This window comes from Salvia hispanica, chromosome 5, assembly GCF_023119035.1.
Source record: "Salvia hispanica cultivar TCC Black 2014 chromosome 5, UniMelb_Shisp_WGS_1.0, whole genome shotgun sequence".
NCBI lineage: Eukaryota > Viridiplantae > Streptophyta > Magnoliopsida > Lamiales > Lamiaceae > Salvia > Salvia hispanica.
In genome coordinates this window covers 33,527,315-33,537,810 of record NC_062969.1, presented here as the reverse complement: position 1 = coordinate 33,537,810, position 10,496 = coordinate 33,527,315, and the positions used below count along the sequence as shown (strand labels likewise).

Sequence of the window (10,496 nt, the reverse complement as noted above, 5' to 3'; positions counted from 1 at the left end):
CAACACGAGGACTTCCCAGGGGGTCACCCATCCTAGTACTACTCTCGCCCAAGCACGCTTAACTCGGAGTTCTGATGGGATCCGGTGCATTAGTGCTGGCATGATCGCACAAATCAATAGCCCCGCACTTTATTCTTTCATAGCGTACGCTCCCGTGCGCAGGTTCTGATCCCCCACCCTTCAGACGGGCATAACTTTTTAGAGTTACGGGACCCACAGCATATCACCGCGAAGCTCTCGTCGAGCCCCACGTGCTGAGCAACGGGTACAGCCCGTGGCTACTCCGGGAAGGAAAAAGAGGCCGTTTCGAGCCATTTCGGCCACTTTTAGTTCGCTGCTACTGTTTTTCGGCACGTTTAAGGTTGTGGGACCCGCTCACCGTCGTATATTGTCTTTTTGTCCTCGTACTCGCGAACCGCTTATCGAGTTTCGGACCACAGCAAGACCAACTGAACTTTAAAAAAAAATGAACGCACTCGCAAAAGGAGGGGTGCAACACGAGGACTTCCCAGGGGGTCACCCATCCTACTACTACTCTCGCTCAAGCACGCTTAACTTCGGAGTTCTGATGGGATCTGGTGCATTAGTGCTGGCATGATCGCACAAATCAATAGCCCCGCACTTTATTCTTTCATAGCGTACGCTCCCGTGCGCAGGTTCTGATCCCCCACCCTTCAGACGGGCATAACTTTTTAGAGTTACGGGACCCACAGCATATCACCGCGAAGCTCTCGTCGAGCCCCACGTGCTGAGCAACGGGTACAGCCCGTGGCTACTCCGGGAAGGAAAAAGAGGCCGTTTCGAGCCATTTCGGCCACTTTTAGTTCGCTGCTACTGTTTTTCGGCACGTTTAAGGTTGTGGGACCCGCTCATCACCGGCCCGTGCATATTGTCGTACCTTTTTGTCCTCGTACTCGCGAACCGCTTATCGAGTTTCGGACCACAGCAAGACCAACTGAACGGAAAAAAAAAATGAACGCATTCGCAAAAGGAGGGGTGCAACACGAGGACTTCCCAGGGGGTTACCCATCCTAGTACTACTCTCGCCCAAGCACGCTTAACTTCGGAGTTCTGATGGGATACGGTGCATTAGTGCTGGTATGATCGCACCAATCAATCGCCCCGCACTTTATTCTTTCATTGCGTACGCTCCCGTGCGCAGGTTCTGATCCCCCACCCTTCAGACGGGCATAACTTTTTAGAGTTACGGGACCCACAGCATATCACCGCGAAGCTCTCGTCGAGCCCCACGTGCTGAGCAACGGGTACAGCCCGTGGCTACTCCGGGAAGGAAAAAGAGGCCGTTTCGAGCCATTTCGGCCACTTTTAGTTCGCTGCTACTGTTTTTCGGCACGTTTAAGGTTGTGGGACCCGCTCATCACCGGCCCGTGCATATTGTCGTACCTTTTGTCCTCGTACTCGCGAACCGCTTATCGAGTTTCGGACCACAGCAACACCAACTGAACTGAAAAAAAAATGAACGCACTCGCAAAAGGAGGGGTGCAACACGAGGACTTCCCAGGGGGGTCACCCATCCTAGTACTACTCTCGCCCAAGCACGCTTAACTTCGGAGTTGTGATGGGATCCGGTGCATTAGTGCTGGCATGATCGCACCAATCAATAGCCTAGCACTTTATTCTTTCATAGCGTACGCTCCCGTGCGCAGGTTCTGATCCCCCACCCTTAAGACGGGCATAACTTTATAGAGTTACGGGACCCACAGCATATCACCGCGAAGCTCTCGTCGAGCCCCACGTGCTGAGCAACGGGTACAGCCCGTGGCTACTCCGGGAAGGAAAAAGAGGCCGTTTCGAGCCATTTCGGCCACTTTTAGTTCGCTGCTACTGTTTTTCGGCACGTTTAAGGTTGTGGGACCCGCTCATCACCGGCCCGTGCATATTGTCGTACCTTTTTGTCCTCGTACTCGCGAACCGCTTATCGAGTTTCGGACCACAGCAAGACCAACTGAACTTTAAAAAAAAATGAACGCACTCGCAAAAGGAGGGGTGCAACACGAGGACTTCCCAGGGGGTCACCCATCCTAGTACTACTCTCGCTCAAGCACGCTTAACTTCGGAGTTCTGATGGGATCTGGTGCATTAGTGCTGGCATGATCGCACAAATCAATAGCCCCGCACTTTATTCTTTCATAGCGTACGCTCCCGTGCGCAGGTTCTGATCCCCCACCCTTCAGACGGGCATAACTTTTTAGAGTTACGGGACCCACAGCATATCACCGCGAAGCTCTCGTCGAGCCCCACGTGCTGAGCAACGGGTACAGCCCGTGGCTACTCCGGGAAGGAAAAAGAGGCCGTTTCGAGCCATTTCGGCCACTTTTAGTTCGCTGCTACTGTTTTTCGGCACGTTTAAGGTTGTGGGACCCGCTCATCACCGGCCCGTGCATATTGTCGTACCTTTTTGTCCTCGTACTCGCGAACCGCTTATCGAGTTTCGGACCACAGCAAGACCAACTGAACTTTAAAAAAAAATGAACGCACTCGCAAAAGGAGGGGTGCAACACGAGGACTTCCCAGGGGGTCACCCATCCTAGTACTACTCTCGCCCAAGCACGCTTAACTTCGGAGTTCTGATGGGATACGGTGCATTAGTGCTGGTATGATCGCACCAATCAATAGCCCCGCACTTTATTCTTTCATAGCGTACGCTCCCGTGCGCAGGTTCTGATCCCCCACCCTTCAGACGGGCATAATAAATGTATAATATATAGAGTGGTGAGAGGGTCTCACTACGGTTTAGAATATTTTGCAATATGTACTTGATAAATGTTGATTTTTTTAAATTATATAATATACGTGTTTATTTACTTGACGTGTGGATTATTTATTTTAAATTTTGATTTTATTTACTATAAGTAGTTAAGTCATACAAGGTTGGGTGTGACAAAGTTGGACAATAATTACGTCGAATAACTAACCACCACCCACTTATTCATTTGTTCGGAGAGATTCTTCAGAGAGTGAGAGGAGCGTCACAGTGCAGAAAATAACAAAAGAGGCACAATCAGCGAATCATGCAACTGCTATTAGTATTTTTGTATGATTTCTAAAATAGTGGAATTAAAGAAATTATTTTATAAAAAATGATATTTATGTCTGTTATCAAATACTAATACAATGTTCTAAAGTGTACACACACAAGCCATATATGAGCTGAAAATGTAGTAAACATGGACTGTATTTTAGGAATTTATTTTGTCTGGTTCCCCAACCCCAAAATGGCTGATAATTTTTAGATAGATTCAATATTGAGTGTGTTTCAAGGATAAAATAGACCCAACAAGTCAGATTTTGATATTGGGTATGATTTTTCACCTTTTCCCCAAATACGCTAAAATAAGACACATATATTCAAACGATTAGATCTATAAGCAAACGAAGATATTTTGGCTGAATTTTTTCCAGGCACGTAGCTAACATATCAAGGTTTCTTCACATAAAATATCAGCTCAATCCAACAACAATAGACCAAAGAAATATAAGCTAGAACAAAGAAAAACACAATGGCTTAAAGAAAAGAACAAAAAATTCAAAGGAACAATAGATCAAACACCAAATTATATGGATCCAAGTAGCGTGAGATCCATTTCCCAAGAAAAATCCAAATTGATGTTTGATCTTACTATTTTTTTTTATATAATTTTCAATTTTCCAAAGCAAACAAAAGATAAAAATAGATCCAACAACATATATTGAATCTAAGCTAAATGATGGAAGATTGATGAGGCTCGTTTCATGCATGCGTTCCATAGTAAAACTGCACCCAAATCCATGAACTAACGATCATTTTTTAGCCAGGTGTGTGTGAAATTCGCCAAATTCAGAAGATAGTACAAATCAGGTGGGCGAAAGAAAAAAATCAAGAAAAGAAGGTGAAAACTGCGGCATTGAGCTGATCAAGTAAACCATTTAACGTAGTCAGCTGGAGTTCTGCATTGGAAGAGGAAGCGAGAGATAGGGGTGGCAAATCGTGCGTGTTGTGTCGTTATCGTGTCAACACGATAACGACACGATAACAACAAACACGAACACGTACCGTTAAGAAAACTCTAAACACGAACACGAACATGAACATGACACGCTACCCTCAGACACGAACCCATTAACGACACGAGAACAACACATATATGACACAACACAATAACGATACTATAATAATAATATTATAATATATTAATATTATTTCTAATATTAAATTTTAAATTTTAATTATAAAATTTCAAATTTTTAAAATAAATAATAAAATAAAAATATTATAATATATTATATTATTTCATAACGTTTAACACGAACACGATACGAAGTTTTTGTGTCGTTAACGTGTCGACACGAATCCAATAAGCTTTGACACATACCAATTAATTTTGTGCGGGTTCGTGTCGTGTTATCGTGTCATGCCAAAATTTGCCAGCCCAAGCGAGAGACCCCACTTACAAAGTGTGAAGGGCAGCAATGACATTTCAGAGAGGTGGTACCCTAGGGATCAGAGCCCTACGCCTCTCTATATAAAGGAAGCCCAACATATGAAGAATGGAGTTTCCCCCAGTCGGAGCCTCATCCAGTAGTTTAAGGGGTCTCCAAAGCTTTCTTAGAGTAGATTAGGGTCTCAACTCTCTTCTAGGGTTGAAATCGGAGCTCATTTAACTTCTTGTTCTTGATTCCTCGCGCCCACACACTTGGTCCTGTTTTAGTTAGCTGGTAGTTCGGTGTTAGTTTTTGCAATTTCAATTTTCGGTTCTGCATTCCACTCCGAGAAGGAGTGATGAAACAATTTCCTGTTTTCTGTGTTTGTTTTCAGTTTACCTTTGATGTTATCGACATTTTGATGTTTTGACTTAGTTAAATCCAAAGTTATGTTTTCATTTCCAGCTTTTGTGTTCTGTTTTGTGTATAATGTTTCGGATCTGCTTTCACTTTCCCTTTTATTTCGCATATCTTAGCTAAGAAATGTTTTGTTCTGTTTTAATCTGTTCAGATCTGTTGTTTTATGTTTAAGATTCCTTATTATGTTTAGATCTAGTCGTTTATGTTCCGTTCATGCATGAGTATGGGTTAGTTTTCTATTTTTAGGTAGTCGTAGCTTAGATCTTAGGAGTAGATTAAGTTTTATTTGTTTTTCTGATGTTTCATCTTCTTTAGCTTTCCAGATCCGTTCTCTGTTCTGTTTTCTATGTAGATTTGTTAAAGAAGATGAAGTTGTTAGAAAGTTTTTACTTTACAGTGCTTTTTGCAGGGGACTGACAGTCCCCATTTATTCTGTTTGTCCACTTATAGAAAGTTTATTTAAGTTGATCAAGTAGTTTAGTTAAGCTGGTCAGTTCAGTTTAGTTTATTTTACAAAGTCTAGTAGTTAACTTAACCCAGCCTATAAGCATGGCAACAGCCAAGCCCCAAGTCGTATCATACAAACAAATGTTAAGCACATCATCTCTGTGGGATCGATCCTTACTTCCATGTATGATACGCTCGCATTTTGCACTATTTTAAGGCCAATTTGTGGTCCGTTTTTAATGTCAAAGTTGCATTACATGTCCATTATTTGCATATATTATCTATTTTGGTATTTTGACATGTTTTGTGAGAAATGTGCATATTTGAGCCTAAAAAGGGAGTAAAAACGCGAAGTAGGAAATCTGGAGCTTCTCCGGCGACCGCCGCAACACTTCCAGAGACCGCCGGCGCTCAGCGGTGACAAAGACACGCCCGGCGACCGCCGGGCAGTGCGTGGTGACCGCAACAAAGAGTCAGAAGCTTCTGGACTGCGCGCGGCGACCGCTGGCCAAGGTGCGGCGGCCTGCCACAAAAATGCTGCGCGTGACAGCTGTTTTCAAACTCAATTTGCCGGAGATCCTGAAGTCCGATCAGGGTGTTCTACACACCATTCTCTTAGTTTTGAAAATAGCTTCAAGATGGTATAAGAATCACCTCAATCGGAGTACTGTGGAGAGAGTTATGGCCGTTCTACCAAAGCCGCACAAAGCTGCCAGCTGCAGTCTAGGCGGAAATTTGAAGAAGGAAATGTTGTGAAGCCAAATCTTTTCCTTCTACTATGCGGAACGAAAATTACATCTTACCTAATGTTTGAAGGAAGCTTATTACCAAATTTAAATCCTTCTCAAGCCTAGATATACCCCATAACCTCATTATTAGAATTCAACCCTTCCTTAGCCCCCAAAACGAGAGCTTTCATAGCTCCTCCTCCAACCCTAATTCTTCATCATCTTTTTGTCAATTACTTCCTTAGCATAAATTTGAGAGTTCTTCATTGTGCAAGGGGTTGGAGAAAGAAGCAAGAACATCAAGAACGACAAGGATTCTACCTACGGGTTTTATTTGCTTTAGTTTTATGTTCCAATTGTTTTAATTCCAATCTATTTTTTAGCTTATTCAATTATGTCTAACTAAATTCATAGGATTCTTTGGATGTGTTAGTAACTTTTATTGGTTTATACAATTCCTTTTTCTTTTTAATATCCGTTTTGTTTTTACTTTGTTTCTTCCCTAACTAGTTCTGATGCTGCATGATTGAGTGCCACAATCGTGTATGATTTAATATAGCTTGCTTCGTAACTGTGACAGAGTTCTAGCGACTAAGATTCACTTTGTAGACGCTACAGTTAGCTTCCCTTAAAACGGCACTGTTAATTGCGAGTGAAGACTTTTCAAGGGTCTTAGGAGCTTTTTGGAGTTACGTGTTAGGATTGACAACCCTAATGTTGTAATCAACGTTTATATCGCATGAGCATAAGCTAGGTGACTCGTCCTTTCAAAGTATAAATTGTGCTAGGGTAATGTAGTTGGAATTTGTATAACCATAATTGTGAACGCACGTCCCTAGAATTTTCTTATCTCTCATATTTTATCTTTGTGATTTAATTGCATTTAGTTGTTTGATTGCTTTTAATTGTTTTCAGTTTCCAAAGTTTCATAATTCTCTTGTTTCTCTAGATAGTATTTGACGCTTAGTACATAATAGCCAGTTGCAATTATATTCCCCGTGTTCGATATCCCGGTACTGATCTTTAGCTATACTAGATCTACCCTGTATACTTGCAGGTATTTTTAATGCTAATAAAAAGTGCATCAAGTTTTTGGCGCCGTTGTCGGGGAATATTCTTGCCTTATACTAATTTCGAGTGTAATATTATTTTTTTTTTCTTTTGATTATTTTTAGGTACTTGAGGAAAAGCAAGGAGTGCATCAATGACTTTGACCAGTTTTAGTATACTTCTGATGTGGGTAGAGTCATGGGAGTACGAGAGCTTTGAAGACTTGATGAGTGGGCTCTTAGAAAGAAGTAAGAGACGTGCAGAGGAGGTGTCTGAAAGCAAACACAAATTAGACACTGCTATGGAAGCTTTGACAAGTTCAATGGAAACAAGGGAAAAGTGGGAGAAGAAGCATGATTTCATACTCGATTTAAGTTCGCATATGCTCGACTAATTGGTGAAATCTTTTCAAACCTTCTCTCTCTTTGATTTTAATTCCTTGTATTGCTGACGAAACTAATTTTGATGAAGATCCGCAATTAAGTCATGCATGGAGGGAAAGTAGAAGCAAAGCTAAAAAACCCAAATTGAGAAATCATCCGAGGTACAATCTGCGTGGGTTCAATCTTATGTATCCTTTGTCAAATTCTGTGTTTGCAAACTCTTCTGCGGCAACACTGGATAAGCTCCGTAGAGCGTGGGTGAGATATAAAGTTCCATGTTAATTGCTTTCTAGTTTAGTTTTTTTTTCTTCCGTAGAGCTGAAGTTTTCCTCCGTGGAACTAAAGCTAGTAGTTTTTATAAAAAAAAATTAAAAAAAAAAGGTTATTTTCGTTTTTCTAAAAAAATATCATTTACGTTTTTTTAAAGTTTATTTTCGTTTTCTTAAAATATATAAAAAAAATTGGAGCAGGGTTGGCGGCCGCTGAGTTAATTTTAGCGGCCCGTCGAAAGAAGGGCAGTAAGAACAGAGTCGACAGACTATTCACGGCGGTCCGTTGAACTGCAGTCAGGGACCGCCACAGCGTGTTTGACGCGAGATTTTCACATAAGTTATGTTTCTTCCTTCCTTCTTTCATTCTTTTTTCTTTGTAACCCTAGCATCCACTTTCTCCCCTCTCTTTAAATTCTATTTCTCCACATTATTCATACACCCACACTCCAAATTCACATCACTTAATTAAATTCTTTGGATTCTACCAAATTGTTCTTGTGCTCAAATGTCAACTAACGCAAGGTACGTTCTTCTTGTAATTTCTGAGCTTTGATCTTGAATACTTTCATTGGATGATTTTGTTGTTGGTATATGTTTTGGTAGTTTACCATGGAGTTTGATGGGGGATGATATACTTGTGATAATTTGTTGGTGAATTTGTGAGTTGGATTTATTGGAATTGATCATTATTGGGTGTGCTTGAATTAGCTTCTTCTTGTGGATGAAATTTGAATACCCCGTTGATCTGATTGTTGATACACATAGTTCATGTTCATAGCATTGTGAGGCTATTTTATCTTGCATGACTTGTGTATATTCTTGAGCTTATATTGTTTTGCATGTTCTTGGTCTATTGTTGAAAATTCTTGCAAAATAGTGGGGGATAGAGATCTTGATGGGGGATGATTTTTGAATCAAGGTGGATTACTTGGTCTTGCACGTGATTATGTTTACACATTGATTTAGTTCAAGTTTGGGGGATTGCCAAATACTATGTGTTGTATCCTACTACAATTTTCTTCATTCTATACTCACATTGCGAATTTGTAGGTACAAAGGCATCCCAAAGGAATTCTCACGATGGGGGATAACATGAACTTCAAAGAACGTCAAGCTAAAGACGAAAAATAAATGCTTGTTGGGAGGCAACCCAACCATTTATTTCCAGTTTTTTAGTAATTTTTTATTTTTGTTTAGTTTTCGTATTTTTAAAAAAATTTCGCAGGTTCTGACCCTTCTGTGGCGACCGCCGCATGTGTTGCGGCGGCCCGCCACCTGCTCGCTGGAACAATCTGACGATGTGCGGCGACCGCCGAATAGGCCGCGGTGGTCCGCCACCTGAGCACAGTCTCCAGCGCAATATTTCGAATTTTCGAATTTTCGAATTTTTGCCCCGTCCAACCTCTACGCGAAATTTTTCAAGGTATGTTTTCTTTTTGGTAATTCACACACGTCTCGACCGACTCTACAAACTTATTTTACACTTTGTTGTAAATAAGTTTGGGGGGATGAAGTGGTGGACCGTGAGTTTAGGTTTTTGTTTTAGGGTTTTAGTTTGTTTTTTATGTTGTTTTTCAAAAATCCCGTAGGTGAATTTTGTTTTCTAAAATGTTTTCTTGAATCCATGTCATGAACTTAACATGAAGAACTGGACACACTTTAGACTGAGTTGTCAATGATAATACATTCCATCTATGTTTAAGTGTGGCTTAACGTCTTGATTTGATGGTTTGGTGAAAAGGTGCATAATTAGTGAATTGCTTGTTCGCCTTTATACCTTGTGAGGATTTAAGCCTAAATTTCATTCTTGTATGATTTATCCGCATTCATGTATTTATTTCTAGAACTTGCTCCTAGTCTTGCCTAAGTTTACATAGTGTTTAAGTTGATTTAGGAGGATGATTGGCCATCATTTCTTAGCCTACTTTTATCCAAAAGTTTTGACCCTCTCAAAATTAATTTTTTTTCCCTTTGGAGCCAATTTTGAGCCTTTAAGCCTATTCTTTGGAAGCCAACATAATGGGGACAATTACTTGGGTTAGTTAGTTTTTGCTATCTTATTTTGTAAAGGAATTGGAGAGATAAGGAAGAAAGTACAAAAAGTAGTGTGCTTAAATGTAAAGAAAGTGCAAGTTGTGAAATAGTGAAATTTCTAAATATGTGCTTGATTCTAGAAAGGATGCGTATGAAAAAAAAAAAAAAAAGAGAAAAAGTGTGAAAGGTTGTGAGAAGAAAGAAAAATCAAAGGAATTTGGGAAGTGAGAAGAAATATAGATAAAGTCTAAGTTTACTGAGATTTGAATTGTTGGTTGAGTGCTAAGTTTGATGTGGTAGAAATTGATCACTTTTGCTATATTTGGGTTTAGTCACTTTTTAGCCAAATTTTCCTTACCTACCAAAGAGCCTACATTACAACCAAAGATAAAGACCTTTCGAACTTTTGATGCTTAATCACATCGAGTAGAGGAGGGATTAGACTTTGAGCAAGCCTATGGTAAACTTTGCATGATGCATGATTTGAGTGCTTATATACACATTACCTTTATACACTTTGAGAGTGAGAGAACACTTCCCATCTTTGGAAGTTTGCCACATGTGAGTGCATGAATTCAAGGTGTTCCACGAGTTAGTAATGAAAGTGCACTAATAAGCCTTGCTTGATTTGATTGTGTTAATACATGCTTAATCTAGTCATTGCACTATTTTAAGGTAATTTTGCGGTCCGTTTTTAATGTCAAAGTTGCATTACATGTCCATTATTTGCATATATTATC

The 10,496-nt window shown here is 40.6% G+C and overlaps 5 non-coding genes and 1 pseudogene across 5 annotated transcripts; all 6 read right to left on the bottom strand.

Moving 5' to 3' along the window:
* On the bottom strand, positions 1 to 112 carry LOC125191422 (annotated as a pseudogene).
* A 375-nt stretch (positions 113 to 487) lies between these two features.
* On the bottom strand, positions 488 to 606 carry LOC125191497. The gene has a single exon (XR_007171171.1). It is a non-coding gene; the product is annotated as a 5S ribosomal RNA (ribosomal RNA).
* A 387-nt stretch (positions 607 to 993) lies between these two features.
* On the bottom strand, positions 994 to 1,112 carry LOC125191474. Its single transcript, XR_007171154.1, has one exon. It is a non-coding gene; the product is annotated as a 5S ribosomal RNA (ribosomal RNA).
* Positions 1,113 to 1,497: 385 nt separating this feature from the next.
* Positions 1,498 to 1,617, bottom strand: LOC125191509. The gene has a single exon (XR_007171182.1). It is a non-coding gene; the product is annotated as a 5S ribosomal RNA (ribosomal RNA).
* Positions 1,618 to 2,004: 387 nt separating this feature from the next.
* On the bottom strand, positions 2,005 to 2,123 carry LOC125191485. The gene has a single exon (XR_007171163.1). It is a non-coding gene; the product is annotated as a 5S ribosomal RNA (ribosomal RNA).
* A 387-nt stretch (positions 2,124 to 2,510) lies between these two features.
* On the bottom strand, positions 2,511 to 2,629 carry LOC125191416. Its single transcript, XR_007171101.1, has one exon. It is a non-coding gene; the product is annotated as a 5S ribosomal RNA (ribosomal RNA).
* Between the last annotated feature and the right edge of the window lie 7,867 nt (positions 2,630 to 10,496).